The sequence below is a fragment of the Haliaeetus leucocephalus genome, unplaced genomic scaffold (assembly GCF_000737465.1).
Source record: "Haliaeetus leucocephalus isolate CR32 unplaced genomic scaffold, Haliaeetus_leucocephalus-4.0 Scaffold741, whole genome shotgun sequence".
NCBI lineage: Eukaryota > Metazoa > Chordata > Aves > Accipitriformes > Accipitridae > Haliaeetus > Haliaeetus leucocephalus.
In genome coordinates this window covers 3,161,183-3,178,159 of record NW_010973177.1, presented here as the reverse complement: position 1 = coordinate 3,178,159, position 16,977 = coordinate 3,161,183, and the positions used below count along the sequence as shown (strand labels likewise).

The window sequence follows — 16,977 nt, the reverse complement described above, 5'->3', positions numbered from 1 at the left end:
AAATTTGCTGATGACGCCAAACTGGTGTCCGACTTAGAAGAGTGGCTGATACTCCAGAGGGTCGTGCTGCCATCCAGAGGGACCTCACCAGGCTGGAGAAATGGGCCAACGGGAACCTCATGAAGTTCAACAGGGAGAAGTGCAAAGTCCTGCCCCTGGGGAGGAACAACCCCAGGCACCAGTATGTGCTGGGGGCCACCCGGCTGGAAAACAGCTTGGCAAGAAGGGCCCTGGGGGTCCTGGTGGACACCAAACTGAACGTGAGCCAGAAACGTGCCCTTGCCGCAAAGGCGGCCAGTGGTGTCCTGGGCTGCATTAGACAAAATATTGCCAGCAGGTCGATGGAGGTGATCCTTGTGCTCTACGCAGCACTGGTGAGGCCACACCTGGAGCACTGTGTGCAGTGCTGGGCTCCCCAGTACGAGAGAGATGTGGACATACTGGAGAGACTCCAGCGAAGGGACTGGAGCATCTCTGCTGGGAGGAAAGGCTGAGAGAGCTGGGACTGTTCAGCCTGGAGAAGAGAAGGCTCAGGGGGGTCTCATCAATGTCTATAAATACCTAAAGGGAAGATGCAAAGAGGACGGAGCCACGCTCTTCCCAGTGGTGCCCAGTGATGAGACAAGGGGCAATGGGCACACACTGAAACACAGGAGGGTCCCTCTGAACCTCAGGAAACAGATTTTGAGTGTGAGGGTGACCAAGCACTGGCACAGGTTCCCCAGGCAGGTTGTGGAGTCTCCATCCTTGGAGATATTAAAAACCTGTCTGGACACCGTTCTAGGCAACCAGCTCTAGAGGAGTAGGGAGGTTGGACCAGATGACTTCCAGAGGTCCCTTCCACCCTCAATCACTCTGTGATTCTGTAACTTACTGTCCTGCAAACTTTTCAGAAGGCAAACCTGCTGGGATTTAAGCTCATAATGGAGTAAGATAACATCCAGCACTGGAAGGAGAACCCTACGGTGTGCAGGATGTATTCTGGGATCCCACCAGTGCCCCTCCAGCTCTACGCTGGTGTTCAGTGAACAAGCACCAGTTACTGCACACCATGATGGCCCTTTGCCAGGTATGAGACAACCTTTACTGCCTAGGAGCCACTAATGAAGAGTCAAAAGCTGCTCAGAGGAAATGAGCCCATTATAGCCTCTTCTAAAGGAGCTTGGAGCATCTCAAGACTGATAAGCAAGACTCCTAGAAGAGCCTTCAGACTAGGCAATTATTATCCCAGTTAGGAGACAGGAAAACTAAACTGATGAGGTTTTAAGCAAAAAAACCAGAGACAAACACCAATGAATGTGGATGCTTAAGTAATCCGGACATGAAATAGTTCAGGCTCCTAAAGATACGCAGAAATGTTAACAGTGGGTATCTGTCCTCTGTAACTGCGGCACATCAGATCTTAGTTTTCTGTAGTGCCTTACTTTTAGGAAAGAAATCTCTCTCTCTCTGTTTAAAAACAGGCAAATACTAACACAGAGCCTAGAGACTCGATGGTCTCATGCTAAAAATATAGAAGGAAAAGCCAGGAGATGTAGCCTCCATCCATGGCTATGCCAGGGACAGATCAGTGGCACGTCTAAGACCAAGGCACTCGATGATCTCCAGCCCTTGCCTATCGAGCTGCACAGACAGGTACTCCTGGCCACACCGCTGGCACAATGATCAGAGTCATTGAGCAGTCTGGAAGCTTCCCTGAGTGCCTTGGAGGGGCAGAGCTACAAATACATCCAATTATTTTCCTAGTAATAATTTTCCTAATAACTCTTATAATTAGGATGGGTTTAATGTGCCCTCAGCCACTCTTTTCTGCCGACGCCGTGGCTGTCTGATTGTGGGAGCACGTGCCAGTCGCTCTTGCACCTCTCACCACGTGCAGAAAAAAACACAGGATGGTTGGGGAATAAATTGTGGAGGGAGACAGAAGAGGATGAGGACCTTCCTGGATCTGTAGCAATGGAGAACGACCAGCTGGAGAGGGTTTTCTAAAGGACACAGCATCAAGGAACATCAAGGCGGGACAGGTAAAAGACAAGAGAAGGTGAAGTTCTAAGAAAAAGGAGAGCAGTGAGCTAAGCCCAAGGGAGCTGTCAGGTCAGGGAGGATGAAGATGAAGGACTGACTCTGAGCCTTGACCAGGAGGAAGGTGCTGGGGATGGAGGGTTTCGCTGCAGGCCAGGCTGGTAAGGGATGGTGGGGTGGAAGGAGCTGCATTGCAAAGGGGAGAGGGAGGTGAGACTTCCTTCTGGGGTAATTAAAACACATCTGCTGAAGCAACACCCCCAGAGCTTGTAAAAAACCCTGGCTAGTATGAGACCAAAACCCATGGCCTCCTGGTGTGCTTCCCCCCGCAGGATGGGCATTGCAGCTGCAATGTGGTGCTGGGAAGCAGAGAGTGACTGCCCGAAAAGCTCGAGTGAAGCTGGTTCATCTCACTATTCAAAATAATGAATTAATAAATAAATTAAAAAATCCCCAAATGTCAAGTCATACAGGAATATATTTCTCTAAATATTCCATTTAGGGTGGCCCCTTCTTTGTCCCAGGCATCATTTGTAACATGTACAAAGAAAACATGAGTGCAGTTCACATACCAGCTACAAAAAGGACCGGTTGCTTTTGATTGAGGAGTCAGGATGAAGCATGGCCATTATTTAGCATAACAACATCCCTACCTAGCAAGATGCCTTTCAGAGAGTGAGCGAATGGTACATGGGGAGGAGAAACAAGGTTTAAAAAAACACAAAAACCCACACTAAAAATAAAGCCCAGCTTTTGGGCTCAGCCCTTTCTGCAGGACCGAGATGAAGTCCCAGCTCCAAGCCAAGACTGAGCCGGGGAGCCGGAGCATTCGGGTGGCGAGTGGTCAGAGCATCCTACTTAAAACAAAGGTGTCGGAGGGGATCATTCGCATGACAGCCTTAAAATCTCATTACAGAGGCTAAGCTCCAATTAAAACGCATGCGTTCGGTCATGCAGCTTAATCGCTGGTTGTGCTTACCCTGAAATCCGCCTGGGACACCTGTAGGGTGCGGGGAGCAGCCAGCCCGTCCCACGGAGCAGCCCCTGGGCTAAGAAAGTGCCGTGGATCCGTAAAATCACCAATTTACCTGCGGTAATTCTGCACCGCTGCTCAGTTCAGCCCTGTTGCCACAGTAACACTTCTGGTGAAGCCGAGATCACTGATTATGAAACTAGAAAAAAAATCAGAGGCTGCTAATTAGGATATACTCCAGTTCTCAAAAAGCTCCATATTAATGACATTACAATTGCGAGCGCAGGGAAAATAGATGCCAGAAAGCATCGCTTTGGTCAGCATCGGCAGCCGCCACCAGCCGCTTTTTGGGTCTTTTTATATATGGGTCTTAAAATTCAGCTTGCAAATTCCCTGTAAATTCAGCTTGTTTTCCTTTTCTTTGAACAAACGTGCAAGACTTGGTGGAACAGTCTTTACTCTTTACATATTTTTGCATGTATTAGACTGGAAAAAAAGGGTTGAGGATGATGTACAAATGGCGATAGCCAGAGTGGGGCCAGGGATGCATCCCCTGCATCTCGCATTAACTGTGTTTCTGTCACAGTTTGCCAGAGAAAGAAACCAAAAGCCCAATTTCACCAGTGGCTGCAAGGGTCTATAAACGAGGTTTGAAAATGAGGGGAACTGGAGTTTAAAGCGTTTTCCTCTCTGACATTTATTTGAGTGCCAAAAGCATTTTGAGGCATGTCTTCTGCTGAAGGCATCAAGCTGAAAAGTCTGACTGGGAGCAGTTGTGCTGCCAGACACAAGTGTTTTTCAACACAATCTACAAATAAGATACTGGAGTGTATTTCCAGGTGAAAGGAAAATGGCCTGACAGGTATTTCTGGAGCCGCAAACCCAGAGCGATGGTACTTTAAAAAATCAGCTCATCGAAACGCCTTAATTTTTCCATTCTCATCGGATGACGAATCTACCAAGCAGATGAAATGGTGCTAAACAAGCGGGGCTAAGGACCAAAACTGACTTAATAGCTTATAATATTCATTAATGCAATGGCAGATTCTGCATTCCTCCATCATCCAGGGCTGCCGCATGATGCACAGCCCGGCTGCTTGACTTCAGCCAGCTCCACTGATGGGGACCAGGAGTCACAACCTCCGAAGGGGATGCAGAGGCTGAAAAAACAAATTGCCGGTGAAAGCTGTGCCCTGAGCTTAGGCACAGCCTTGACTTTGTCCTGGGGAAGGGCAGGAGTCAAGAGGTGCCAACATCTTCCAGTCCAACACCATTGGGCTGTGATGCCCCGACCCAGATATGCAGCAGAGCTTCTGGGCTGTGACTTTATACCCCTCCGTGTCAGCACACAGGATTTCAGAACCTTGAGCTAAAACTTTTGGTATAACAAAGAGGGAGAGAAGACCTCTCCCCTGCAAGCAGGAAGGAAGCTTTAGGCAAGTAAATGTAAAAGTCCTAAGTGGGAAACAGAATCATCAGTTGGGGGTGACCTAGAGACTTCAGCTATCACCTAGCTGACAGCAAGGATGCCATTTTTATGAGTATCTTTTGCCCAGCCGAAGGCTATCACGAAAACAAGCTGCAGCTTATTTGTAAAGCAATACGAACGGCTGCTGAAGCTCTCATTCAGGTTGCAGGTGAAATTTGGATCAAAATGCAACACCGCAAGCTCTGATGCTGTTGCTGGAGGTATTAAAAGCTGGAGCAACTGTAGATCATATGTGACCCACCAGAAAATAAAAAGAGAAACAATCACTCACTGGCCATCCCAATTTATAGGAAGTATCCCAGTCCCTACTTCTTAAATTAGGAGAAATAACTGGAGAAAAAAATACTATATATATAATAAGCCTCTGAATGCTGCAGGGCTGTGCTCTCCCTGTAGCACAGGCAATGGGCACTTCACATCCACAGCGAGAGCTGACGGCACCCACCAGCAAAGGACAGCCTAAAACAATTGAGGGGCTTTCCAGAAGGCAATGCTACCCCAACTGCTGGATGAAGCTCCTACCAATTACTCTCCCACAGCCTAATTACACCTCATCAACTCCTGGTTCAAGTAGTACAGGGGATTGGCGCTGGCAACTAAGCTGACGACTCAGGTAAGAGCTCTTCCCCAGGCTGCCCCAGGATCGATGCTGCAATGCTATCAACAATTCTTTCCCTATGAAGGGTGAAAAGGAAAGTGCTGCACTTGGAGAAGAATTGGGGAACCACTTTTTTTTCCCCTTTTGAGGTAGGAAAATAAGTGAGATATTAATTTTTTTCTTTAGCAGCATCACCTAAAGCCTTGAAAGCACAGGTCCCCTGCTTGTGATGGCATGAACCCGTCTCTTCTCCCACTCACCAGTAATACTGGGGATATGTTAGGTGTAGTGTTAATTACGTATAAATGTGATTTATTAGCTGGAAACAATGCAAAGAGCTGATCTCATAGGCTAAGACATCCATTGACCGCTACGTAAGAGCAACTGGCCAAGAATGAGGGCATCCCAGTCCCGAGCAGACGGGGATTGCCATGTTACAAATAACAAATTAATAAAACCAGTGGGATTCAGCTGCCATCAATGGTTTAGTTGGAGGCAATATTTCTAACCTTTTAATAGGCTTATTTACAGGAATTAGTCCTTTAATGCTGTGTGCTCATGTATATAGTACAGTATAAGCCCGTTCAATGCGACCACAGAGAGAACATCTGCTTTTCTGAGCAATTAGGGAAATTATTGCCAATTATGGGGACTGCAGGTAAGAGCAGCTGGGGAGAGAGGCTGTCTATGAGGAGGGATGGGAAGCTTTTCAAGATGCTGATGTGAGTGGGAAGTTCACTGGGAACATAAATATCCTGGCAGAAAGGAGCCTGCGCCCAGAGAGCAGCCAAAATATCCTCAGCAAGGAAAGGATTTCGGGCCAGCAGAGTTTTGGGGCAATCTCTGTTATTCACGCTGTTGGCATTTCGAGCAGATCAATCTCCCAAACTTTTCTTCTCATCAGCCCACGCTCCTGAAAAAGGACCAAACTCTATTTGTCTCCAGTGGCTCGACTTCCACTTTCCATTTTTTTTTTCCCATCTATTTTTTCCATCTGTCTTTTTTTCAACTATTTTCCTTTCCATCTTCGATGCTGAAGAGCGGCATCCTTGTTCAAGACAAAGCGATGCTGCAGGCACAAGTCTTAGAGCCACACCAAGCAGGGCATCTTCTATCATTGCTACTGCTATAAACCTATTCCATATATAAATATATTTATATTTTTTATATATATATAAAAATATAAGCCTATTATAAACCTAATATCATAAAGCTATTATATATATTTTATATATATTGCTATAAACCTACCATAAACCTAGTATCATTGCTACAAACCTACTTCCTGCTGACACAAGATTATGCAAACTGAAACAATCCTAGTCTTAAATAACAGGGTGGGTACAAGCCCCTCCAGATACCAACACAAAACCTAATGCTCAATAGTTCTGAAAAAAAAAAATAAAATAATGAAAATGCAGTTTCTTATCCTTAAAGTGACTAAACAACAGCCTGGGACGACTAACTTTTAGCCCTCCCATGTTATTCACAATTCATTCTCTATTTTAATCTCCCCAACAAAAGGCTGAACTCAACCATATTATTGTCAGCAAGGGCTTTTATCATCAGCCTTCGAAATGGTCAAGGCATGGGAGAGAACAATGACTCTCACAGGAGAATAAATACAATCTAAACAAAAATACCCTGTTGCTAAGGTTTAAATCAGCGGTTTTTTTGGGCACAGACGGGTAGCTGGGAATCCCGGTGCCACACTATATAAAAAACCAGGGGAGAACTAGGACTCGGATGGGGAAAATAACCTGATACTCAGCCCTGTTATGTCTTTCCCTCCAGGATGGCATTTAAAATATGACTATCATGTAGTGGACTTTAAACCAAAGCCAATGGCTGGAGCATGCTGCTGTTTGCAGCAGGCAATGCTCCACCTAAGCCCATGCATTGCTCCAACCTCTGTGGTCCTGGGCTTCATGTCTTGCTCCAGCAAGGGCAAGAGGTGAACCATGACCAAAGATCTCCACGGTGAAACCTCGAGGTTACTGCAGCACTGGTGGCTAAGATGTTCACAAGCTCGGCAGATGGCTGCTGGGAATGATCCATGCCACGGGGCTGGACGCCGCTGTTGTCAGCATGGCAAGAGAAAAGATGAAGTTGGAGGAGCAAACTTTGCCGGAGCAAAGAGGTCCATGGAGATGCTGGCCACCTTGCCTGCACAGCCACAGCACAGATGTTGGGAACGTCCAGCTAGGACCTCCTCTCAAGGAAAGCCCCAGCCCAAACCGCAACGATTTCTCTTGTGAAATCAACCCTAAAAACAACTGCAGAGCACCGTATGGTTTCTACATCCTTAGCCAAGGGAGCAGTACCTGCTTTTGGGGTTTGGTAGAGAAATACCCTTCCCCAGCAGTGGTATGGAAAGGAACTGGGTTTGGCCATGGTGTCCTTGCTGCTAAACACAGCTGCCAGCTTTGCAGCAAGGGTCTCCAGCAGCAAAGTGGCTCCTGAGTCAAGAGTGACCACAAGGCCAGGAAAACCATGGCTGACAGCCCTGGCAAGGTGCTTCAGGGTAGAAGGTTGGGTAAGGGGACACCAGAGCTATGGTGGTCCAGAGCTTCCTCCCCTCTAGATGGAGCTCCAGGAGAAGCCTGAGGTCCCTATCCAAAGAGAAGGCGGACGCATCCCATCATCAGCAAGCATCGTCTCCTGACCTACACCTCGGCGCTAGAAAAGAGGACAAGTTTGCGATGGTAATTTCATGAAAACCAATAAATTGTCAGATTAATTATTCTCTCCTGCAATATAGCAGTAAAATGCCCATCGCGGCAAACTGCAGTCAAAGTACAGAGTCCCCCCGAAAATTTTCCCCTCCTTTGGCAGGGCAATTCTCCGCCCCAAAACTGCTCAAAAGCCGGAAACAGCTGCTGTGATCAGGCACAACAGGCCACCACAGCGGCAGCAGCTGCTGGAAGGAATGACTTCTCTGAAAAGTTTGGAGATTTTATTTGCACTGAGACCATAAATATTTTTGCACGCACGTAAGCAGCGGTTAGGTGATGTATCTTGGCCATTTTGTGTGCAAAAGGAAAACCACAAAGAGGGAATTTCAAGTTTCCTTGATGACAGCAGCCCGGAGCATATGAAAGACAGAACAGAGTCAAGGTAACGCTGGAATTCAGTTTTTATGGCCCATTCTGTTATTTTGCCAATAAACAAGGTGTCCACAAGCAGGCATTAAATATCACCTTGTGTCACTTAGATTTTAGTGATATTCAAATAAACATTAAGAGGCTATGGCAGAGCTCAAATCCCCCTGTATTAGGCACCTAGGCCAAACAGCCACCAAAAGTACGCTAAATTAAGTTAATTGCAAACCTATTCAGAATGACAGAGCACTCAGGTTAAATATTTTCATTTCAATAGCAATACAGTGGATAGCAACCGAGACATCCCCATCTTTGAAAGTCTTTGCTGTCCCAGCCTTTTAAAAGGCTTTGAAAAGCAGCATTCCCACAAAAACACCCATTTTCATCACGCCTTAGCTAGGAGCATAATACACAGAAGGATCCTCAGTATTGCCGTTAAATAAGAGACCCCCCTAACCAGGCATTAAATGGTACAGGAGCTCGCACACAACAGAGAGCGCTTTCTGTAGCAGCTTGTTGCTGCACAAATACAAGACAAAGTCTGTTGCTGAAGACCAAGACTGTATTTGGCGGTGCGGTGGCCCAGCCTAACAAATTTGTCTCGTTTTCATAGAATCATGGCATGGTTTGGGTAGGAAGGGACCTTCAAAGATCATCTAGTCTAACCCCCCTGCTATGGGCAGGGACATCTTTCACTAGATCAGGTTGCTCAAAGCCCCATCCAGCCTGGCCTTGAACGCTTCCAGGGATGGGGCATCCACAACTTCTCTGGGCAACCTGTGTCTCACCACTCTCATTGTAAAACATTTCTTCCTTATGTCCAATCTCAGCCTGCCCTCTTTTACTTTAAAACCATTACCCCTTGTCCTATCGCAACAGGCCCTGCTAAAAAGTCTGTCCTCATCTTTCTTACAAGCCCCCTTTAAGTATTGAAAGGCTGCAATAAGGTTGCCCCAGAGCCTTCTCTTCTCCAGGCTGAACAACCCCAACTCTCTCAGCCTTTCTTCATACAAGAGGTGTTCCAGCTCTCTGATGATTTTTGTGGCCCTCCTCTGGACCCGCTCCAGCAGGTCCATGTCTTTCCTGGGCTGAGGACCCCAGAGCTGGACGCAGAACTGCAGGTGGGCTCTCACCAGAGCGGAGCAGAGGGGCAGAATCTCCTCCCTCAACCTGCTGGACGTGCTGCTTTTGATGCAGCCCAGGATACAGTTAGCCTTCTGGGCTGTGAGTGCACATTGCCAGCTTGTTTTTCATCCACCAGTACACCCAAGTTCTCGGCAGGGCTGCTCTCAATCCCTTCATCCCCCAGCCTGGATTGATACAGGGGCTGCCCCAACCCACGTGCAGGACCTTGCACTTGGCCTTGTTGAACCTCTTGAGGTTCACATGGGCCCACTCCTCAGGCCTGTCAAGGTCCCTCAGGATGGCATCCCTTCCCTCTAGCAAATCACCTGCACCACTCAGCTTGGTGTCACCAGTTTTGACTCCATGAAATGCAGCCTGCTGAAGACCAGGGGCCAACCTGGCTCAAATCCCTGCCGTTCCCCTTAGTCCAAACCAAATTCAGTCCAATCAAGTCCAATCCTTCAGTGACATACATCCATCTCTGAGCTGTGCCCTGCCCAAAATCGGATGCTCAGCATTTCTAGATGATTAATCTATGGGTTTGGTTTATCCCAGGTGAGCAATGTTGCCCCCCAAGCCATCCCATGCTTGTACAGCAGTGGGGTGAGAGGAGGAGAGGTGTGCCCTTTTGAAGACCCCCCCCCGCCAATGTTGCCATAACCGAATGCAAGGATGCACCAAACAGGAGGGAGAGGAGTAGGAGATGTCATTTTGGGAGGTGCACAAGGGTTGAAAACAGAGTCCTATGGATAGAAAAAAGGCAACATCCAATATGTACACAAAGCAAGAGGGATGTTATGAGTGATCGGTAGATTATAGGGCTATTTTTGGTCATTTTTACCTTAACAATACCTTCATGTTAGGCACTGTTCTCAAAAGCACTGCTTCTAAATAAGTTCAGTAATCTAGATGTCATTTCCAGAAGTGCCTTAACATAAACATGAACCGCACGATGGAGTGCTTGCACTGGATCTCCAACCAGCCTCCACTCCTCTCCCCTCACAGCTTTACAGGCATCCTACGGGTTCTGGGTGTGATTTAGCTGCCTTTAAAAAACAAGTTCTCCAGATGTTATGGGTTCGCTTTATACCCTCTTTATATCCCTGGTACTCCATTGTATGGATGCTTGTACAGTTATAAGGTTGGATACTGAGTCCTCCCCATCTTTGACTGGTATAGAGCATCAGCTATAGGAAAGGAAGACTTGGGAGGCTTTGGAAAACATGGTGGCATCTTCATTCTCAATTAATTAATTATCCCATGAGCAGCACAAGAAAGGGTTTAGTTCTGAAGTGCCCGCTGGTTGCTTTGCTGAAGGAAACCCCCTGTATCTCAACCACCACTTTGCAGAGGCTGCCAGCATGCTCGTGAGAGCAATTTTGACCACCTCCCAGCTCCAACGCTGGCAAGTGAAGACGATGGGCACAGCTCAACCTCCAAAGCAGATCTTGCACCATTTGAAAAGACACGCTCCAGAAAGGGAGAGCACAGGCAAAAGCGGGGCAGCCCTTGCTCTTTCCAGGTGGCCTTTCTTAGCAGCAAAAAGGCATTTCAGGTGTGGGATGCTCTTAAACCAGCTGGAGGAACCAGTTATAAATGGCAGGTGCTGAGATACTTATTAAGAGTCAAGCAAGGAACATCAGAAGTGGTGTGGACTGGAATGAAAATTAATGAGTTAGAAATAAATGGCTAGCAATCCCGACTCGCACCCCAACACGTCTCTGACTATGAGATTAATGCATAGACAGAATTAATCCAATCCCATCTTCCCTCTGACCTATTTGGGCATGGAGATAAGACCCACAAAAACCATCTCGCAAGATCCGACACGTGCCACTGCCATTGACTCGTTTACATCCCCACCACTGCTTCTCCCCCTGCCCTAGAGGATACTTTGCAGGACAGAAGAAGCAGTAACATCTCTGAAAGCTGCTTTAGTACAAAGGGAAAGAACCCTTCACCTGGAGGGAAGGGAAGGAAAGTTTGGGGTGACCCGGTTCAAGGATGCAGCTCTTGCTGAGCAGCTTTAACTCCTCTCATCCCAGATTAGCTCCTCCGAACTCACAAGCGGCAAAGCTGTTTCACTTGCTGGAAAGATGCCATGTTTGTGTGTTCAGACTAAACATCTGTGCTTTTAAGCCCTGGATTTTCAGATCAGATCTACGTGTTTGGAGGGGGAAAAAACAACATAAACTGTCTGTTAGGGGAGTTTCATTGAACAGAGACACCATTATTTCTTCCTCCCCATCCCCCATATCACCTCTCCTCCTTCTACCAGCAAAGTGGTTCAACAGATTTCAGGAAAACGCAGAGAAAAAAAATATTGTACATTTTCTGTGGTCAGTTTTCCTGTTAAGTCAGAAAGAAGCTACCAGGAACACAGCGTGCAGTTGGCATCTCCCCCTTCTGCCTCACCATGGCAGGGAAGTACTCGACTTGGGATCTCGGGTTTGAGGACCAGGTGGACGGTCTCACCCCCAAGCAGCTTTCTGGGACAGGTACCCATGCAGCCAGCCCCAGGATCAACCGTCATCCTTACACCGCATCAGACACAGTGCCAAAACCGCTCAAATCTAACTGGATCTTCACTGCCAACCAAGGATCCACTCAGCCTTGGAGAGCTGGATTCCTCATTGGGAAGATCAGAAAGGCTGAAGACAGAAAGGTCATCTCCAGCAAAGACCCCAATGGCTTTAATTGTGCCAGTAAGTTCTGGAGCAAACAGATGGAGCCATTTGACAAGACATGGCTTGGTGGTCTGAGATAATTTCATTTTTCGAGCTATGGCTGATTAGTTTTATCTCACCAGCAGAAAACTCTCTGAGAAAGTAGCCAAGAAATCCCCCAAAGCCACAGGTATCCTTGCAGTGTTAACTGCTCTGTTGGCATTGTATGAAAAGAAGGGAACATTTCTGCATCTGATTTACTCCATCTCATCAGAGGGTTGCACAGCTGCTCCTTCTGTAGGTATAGGCATGAGGGTGGAACCAGCTCAGTTGTGAAGGAAGAGCGACTTATGGGGACCTCCTGTCAGGGTGTGCCCAACCCTGATGCAACAACCAGGACACCCCACCATCGCCCCGGCACACATCATGCAGAGGCAGCTGTAGCCTTCCTTCCATCATGCTAAAATACACATGGTTTCCCTCAGCAAATCTCTGTGTGCACCAGAGTCTTCCCGCATCCTTCTGCTGTCCTGCAGAGCTCCCCTTCCCATCGCTCTCCTTCACCTGCAGACCCCTGTATGACAGAAGTAGCAGCTATAAAGTAAAAACAAGCAACGCTTCACCAACGAAGGAATGTGCTGATCCTTCTCCCTCCCACATTCACGGCACTGTGCAATGGGACTACTCTGTACATATCAGTTCTTTGAGGCAGGGGCTGTACTTCTCCTCAGCACATGCTCCGGTAGTTCTCCACGCAGGACCTGGCTCCGTGGGACCTCTACATGGTATCACAAATAAAAGATGAATCGCACTTAATGAATGCAGCATTCCCCACCTCTGTCAAAATGGTAATGCTTTAGGTATGAAAATGAGTATGAAACTGGGAAAGGATGCTGGTCTATCCTGTGAAGATCATAGTTGTGTGCTCTCATGTGTTTCTATTCCTGCTCTTACAGGCTACTTCAAGGGAGACCCCACTGTAAGAGATGACAGGATCCCTCCGGTTTGGTTTCTGGGGCTCCATCAGTTGACAGGAGCTCCACGTCAGCCCTTTCACCACCCTCCCAGCTCTCCACCAGTGAGCCCTCACTGCTGCAGCAGACTTTTTCCCCCTGCTGACACTTGTCCCCACCCTCACTCTGAAGACAAGAGTTAAATATGTCTTTTTTGACAGCCAGGTCTAACACATCTCAGACGATCAGTTCAACCACAGGGAACACGGTCTGCACTTCTGGTCTGATCGCCCACCAAAGGGGCACCCAACGTCCCACCATCAGGGTTATCTCAAGTGCCTCAGCATCTTTGTTCTCTCTGTTCTCATCTAGTTTTCCTGCTTAGGTCTCACTGTGGTGGTGAGGACGTTTTAACATAGACAGAAGCCATGGAACAAGTCTCCATCTTTGGAGATCTTCAAAAGCCATCTGGACATGGTTCTGGGCAACTGGCTCTGGGTGGCCCTGACTGAGCATGGCGTTTGGACCAGATGTTCCTTCCCACCTCGACCACTCTGGGATTCTGTGAATTTGCACCACAAAACCTTCATGTTGGTTTTCTAGCATATAGCCTCTCCAAGACCACTCTCACTGCCTCTAAAGTCAAGCAGCAGAAGTTAGCTCTAAGGCCGGTGGTGAGCTTAGGCACTGTTTCCAGCTATTTTGGAACTCTCCGATGAAGGTGTGTTAATGATCAGTGCTTGCAATCCAAGTAGAGAAGGTAAGTCAAATCATCGTCATCTTCCTTTACAGATGGCACACTCAGCTATAAAAACATTAACCAGCTTGTCAAGAGGTCCTCCTAGCTATATCTACCCAACAAAGGCATCTACCAGGGGGTGATCCCCAGCCCCTCGAAGCAACCCCACTGCTCAGGATCAGCCCACCTGGAGCAGGCTCTGTCCCCACTGCCCGGCACTGTGCCCGTCTTGTCCCTGGGTCCCACAAGGTCCTCATGGCCCAACAGCACCTTCATGTGGGGCATTTTTTGCTTCTTTTCCATTTCAAAAGACGCAAGATATTACAAGAGGTGTGATGCAGCACACCAAAATTGGGGGTTTAACAGCTTGGCAGGTAACGATGAGTCACACAAGCACAGGAGCATATGGGGCCATTTAATTGCACAAGCCCTGCAGTAACCGGAGGACTCAGTGGGGCAGGAGAAGGGAAACACGGCGCCTCTTGTTCACAGTGAGTGGGTCCCTGGAGCAAAGTATTCCCCAAACACACCTACGGTATGAGGATCTGCTTACTTGCCGTGACAGGGAGGCAGAGAGCCAGCCTGGAAGCAGGTGGCAAGCTGGGCAGCCAAGGACAGCAAGGCATCCTGAGTCCCAGCCTTTGGTCTTTAGCATCATCGCCATCCTTCCTCGCTGCACAGAAGCTTCAGCTTCAGGGAGCCAGCTACTCTTTCCACTTTTTTGTGTGTCTTGCTGTGTACCCACCTTTGCTCTCCCAGCCCAAGGGAGTTGCCATTCAGTCTCTTTCCACCCATTTTATAGAGGAAACCAGCGCAAGGATCAAAGGAGGCTCCAGGGCGGGAGCAGCGAGCGTCTGATGTGAAAGGGCAGTAACTGGAGAGGTGGCAGCAAAGAGACGCATTAACAGGTATGGGGGCTGAGCAAATCAAGGGGTTGCTCCTTTCTGCTGGAGCCTCTGGCCATGTAACCTGAGTGCCAGTGCAGAAGATGCCAAGAAGCAGAGGAAGGAGAGAAAAAAAGACCTATGTTTGGACTGATGAAAGAAATGGGTGACAAAATACAAGGCTGAGGTCCTCCTTCTGCTTCTACTTAGTGTCGTTGCATCCTCAAATGACCCTCATGTTTTACTGGAAGAGAAAAATTTGATTTAAAGTCTTACCCTGGAAGTCCTTTGGTTGTGCTAGATGAAAGAAGCTCTACTCGGGAAGTGAAGCAACCACAACTAGGAGCTAAGTCCCTGCTGAGCTGAGCCCCGGTGTTCCCGCAAAACGGACTAACAGAAGTGGCCTTTTTTCCTTCCTTTTCTCCAGCAAGACTGCAAAATGAAAAGCATCTCCGGCATTTGGCTATCCCATGCCCACCAGCAATGTCTGTGGTTTGGGTGGTAGAAGAACTAAAGGTTTCCAATGCAACTTCTTACCCTCCCCACGTGTCCATCTATCTCCCATGTGGTTTCTGGAGCAAACTCCATGTTAAGGCAGACAGAAGTGGATTTTTATTTTTTATTTTTTATGGATCCTTTGTAGTGCTCTGATCCTAAGTCCTCTTTAGCAGCTCTGGGAGGACAGGTCCCAGCCTGTTGCTTGCTTGTATACTGAGGGAGAGAAAAACGCTCCCAGGGTTTTGCATTGCTCGCTCGTGGATGTTCAAAGCCATCTGTTATCCTCGGGCCGTATCATCCCAGCTGTTTTCAAGCAGGACTCCTCCTGTAATCATGATGGCCTCAAGTCGGTTAAAGGCAGGGCCAAGGCTATATTTACCTTGGCATCTGATTGCCAACGCTCTGCCTTCCAGAGTCCTCCTATTTCCTCCTTGAGTAATTAGTAGCCTGTCGGTGGGGAGAGGAGGAATGAGGAACTTCACCCCATTATTGCTGTGTCTTTTGCCACTGTAGCCAAGCCCTTGCTCATGCCCAACAGCTGTAGTTTGTCACAGTATCGGAAAATACAGAAGTTATCAAAGAAAACTGAGATTCTTCTTTTTGGATGTCATGGGGATTAAGCTGCTTCCAAAGATGAGATCCAAGGTCACCCAGAAGGGCTGAAGCCAATAAGTAGCCCCACACTTGGTTTATAATCCACACCAAACAAGCTCAGTATATCGGAATAATGTTCAGAAAGGTGAAACACCTGCTACATATTATTTCAGTAGTTCCTGTTGGGGGAAAAAAGACATCACACCTCGCTGCTGCTTAAGAAAGCGTTAATCCCAGGCTCCGTGAACTTTCGCATCCCAAATGCAGCACACCAAAACACGCTGCTGGCATGAGCAGTTGTCCAACTGACCCAGTTTTTTTTTACAAACTGGGTGAGTAAGGACAAAGCCATCTTATTTTCTTCAAGAAAAAATAATTCACATTAAGCAAGGTACAATTCTGGCATCACTCTCCACACTGTATGACATGCCGTCCTCCCCTGACCTATTTACGGAAGCGCTGCAGTGAGTGTTCCTGCAGGGGGGATGGTGTTATCCACCGTGTAAAAGCCTAAAATTACACTGCTCTACAAAGAGCTGGGATAAATTGACCCCTCTAAGCAAACGGGTTGCCAAGCTTTTATCTTCTCTTCATTGTTAACTTACACTGAAGCGGAATAATTAGACGATACGGGGCTATACAAGGCACTATTGGAAAGCCCTGCCTTAGCAACTCAATTGTATCTGTAATGCCCACGTTGGCTATTATATATACCTACTGGTTTGGAAAGCTGCTTCTGATTTCACACTCATTCGATACAGGTATGTTTATGATTTTTGTCCAATTTCTGCTACCTAATATTATGGCAAAGGGAATTAGTTGTGGATTTTGGATTAGGAAGGCAAAGTGACTTTAAAAAAAGCTGGTGGGTGATTGCTCCTGCTGCATTTTCTTGCCCTTCATCCAGTCTAGACGTAAAAGTCTCAGGACACAGATTACTTCCGCTTCTCTGCAGAGTTCTGCCATGGTATTAAAAAAGCACAATGAAAGGGACAATAAGCATCAAGATGTGTCTAAAATTAGCGGTTTACAAAACAATCTAATTTTATAATATCCCGAGTACAATAAAAGCAAAGAACAAGTGGGCCAATTATTTAAAAGTTGCAGGATAAAAGGAAACCTTGATCAAAACTGTTATCAGGAAAAAAAATCTATCTTTATTGTGTTGCAGTTTTGATACTAACCGAAATAACTTTCATGAAATTACCATTATGCTACTAAGAATTAGCTAAATTGAAGCAACACACCAAAATCACACTGCCTTGCCCAAGCGATCAATGAGAACAGCCCACAATTGCTTCGTTATTTTCTGCCAAGTTTTAAATTCCAGTGTAT

General features: G+C 47.2%; 1 protein-coding gene across 3 annotated transcripts in view; it reads right to left on the bottom strand.

Moving 5' to 3' along the window:
• The window catches only part of PTPRA (protein tyrosine phosphatase, receptor type, A), a 110,098-nt gene that overhangs the window by 36,496 nt on the left and 56,625 nt on the right, over positions 1–16,977 (bottom strand). The window contains exon 2 of one of the 3 annotated variants that reach the window (XM_010580763.1): positions 3,002–3,194. The exons of the other annotated variants lie outside the window; for them this stretch is intronic. The gene's annotated coding sequence lies outside the window, so the exon portion shown is untranslated. The remainder of the gene's footprint in view (positions 1–3,001; positions 3,195–16,977) is intronic. 3 annotated transcript variants of the gene reach the window in all.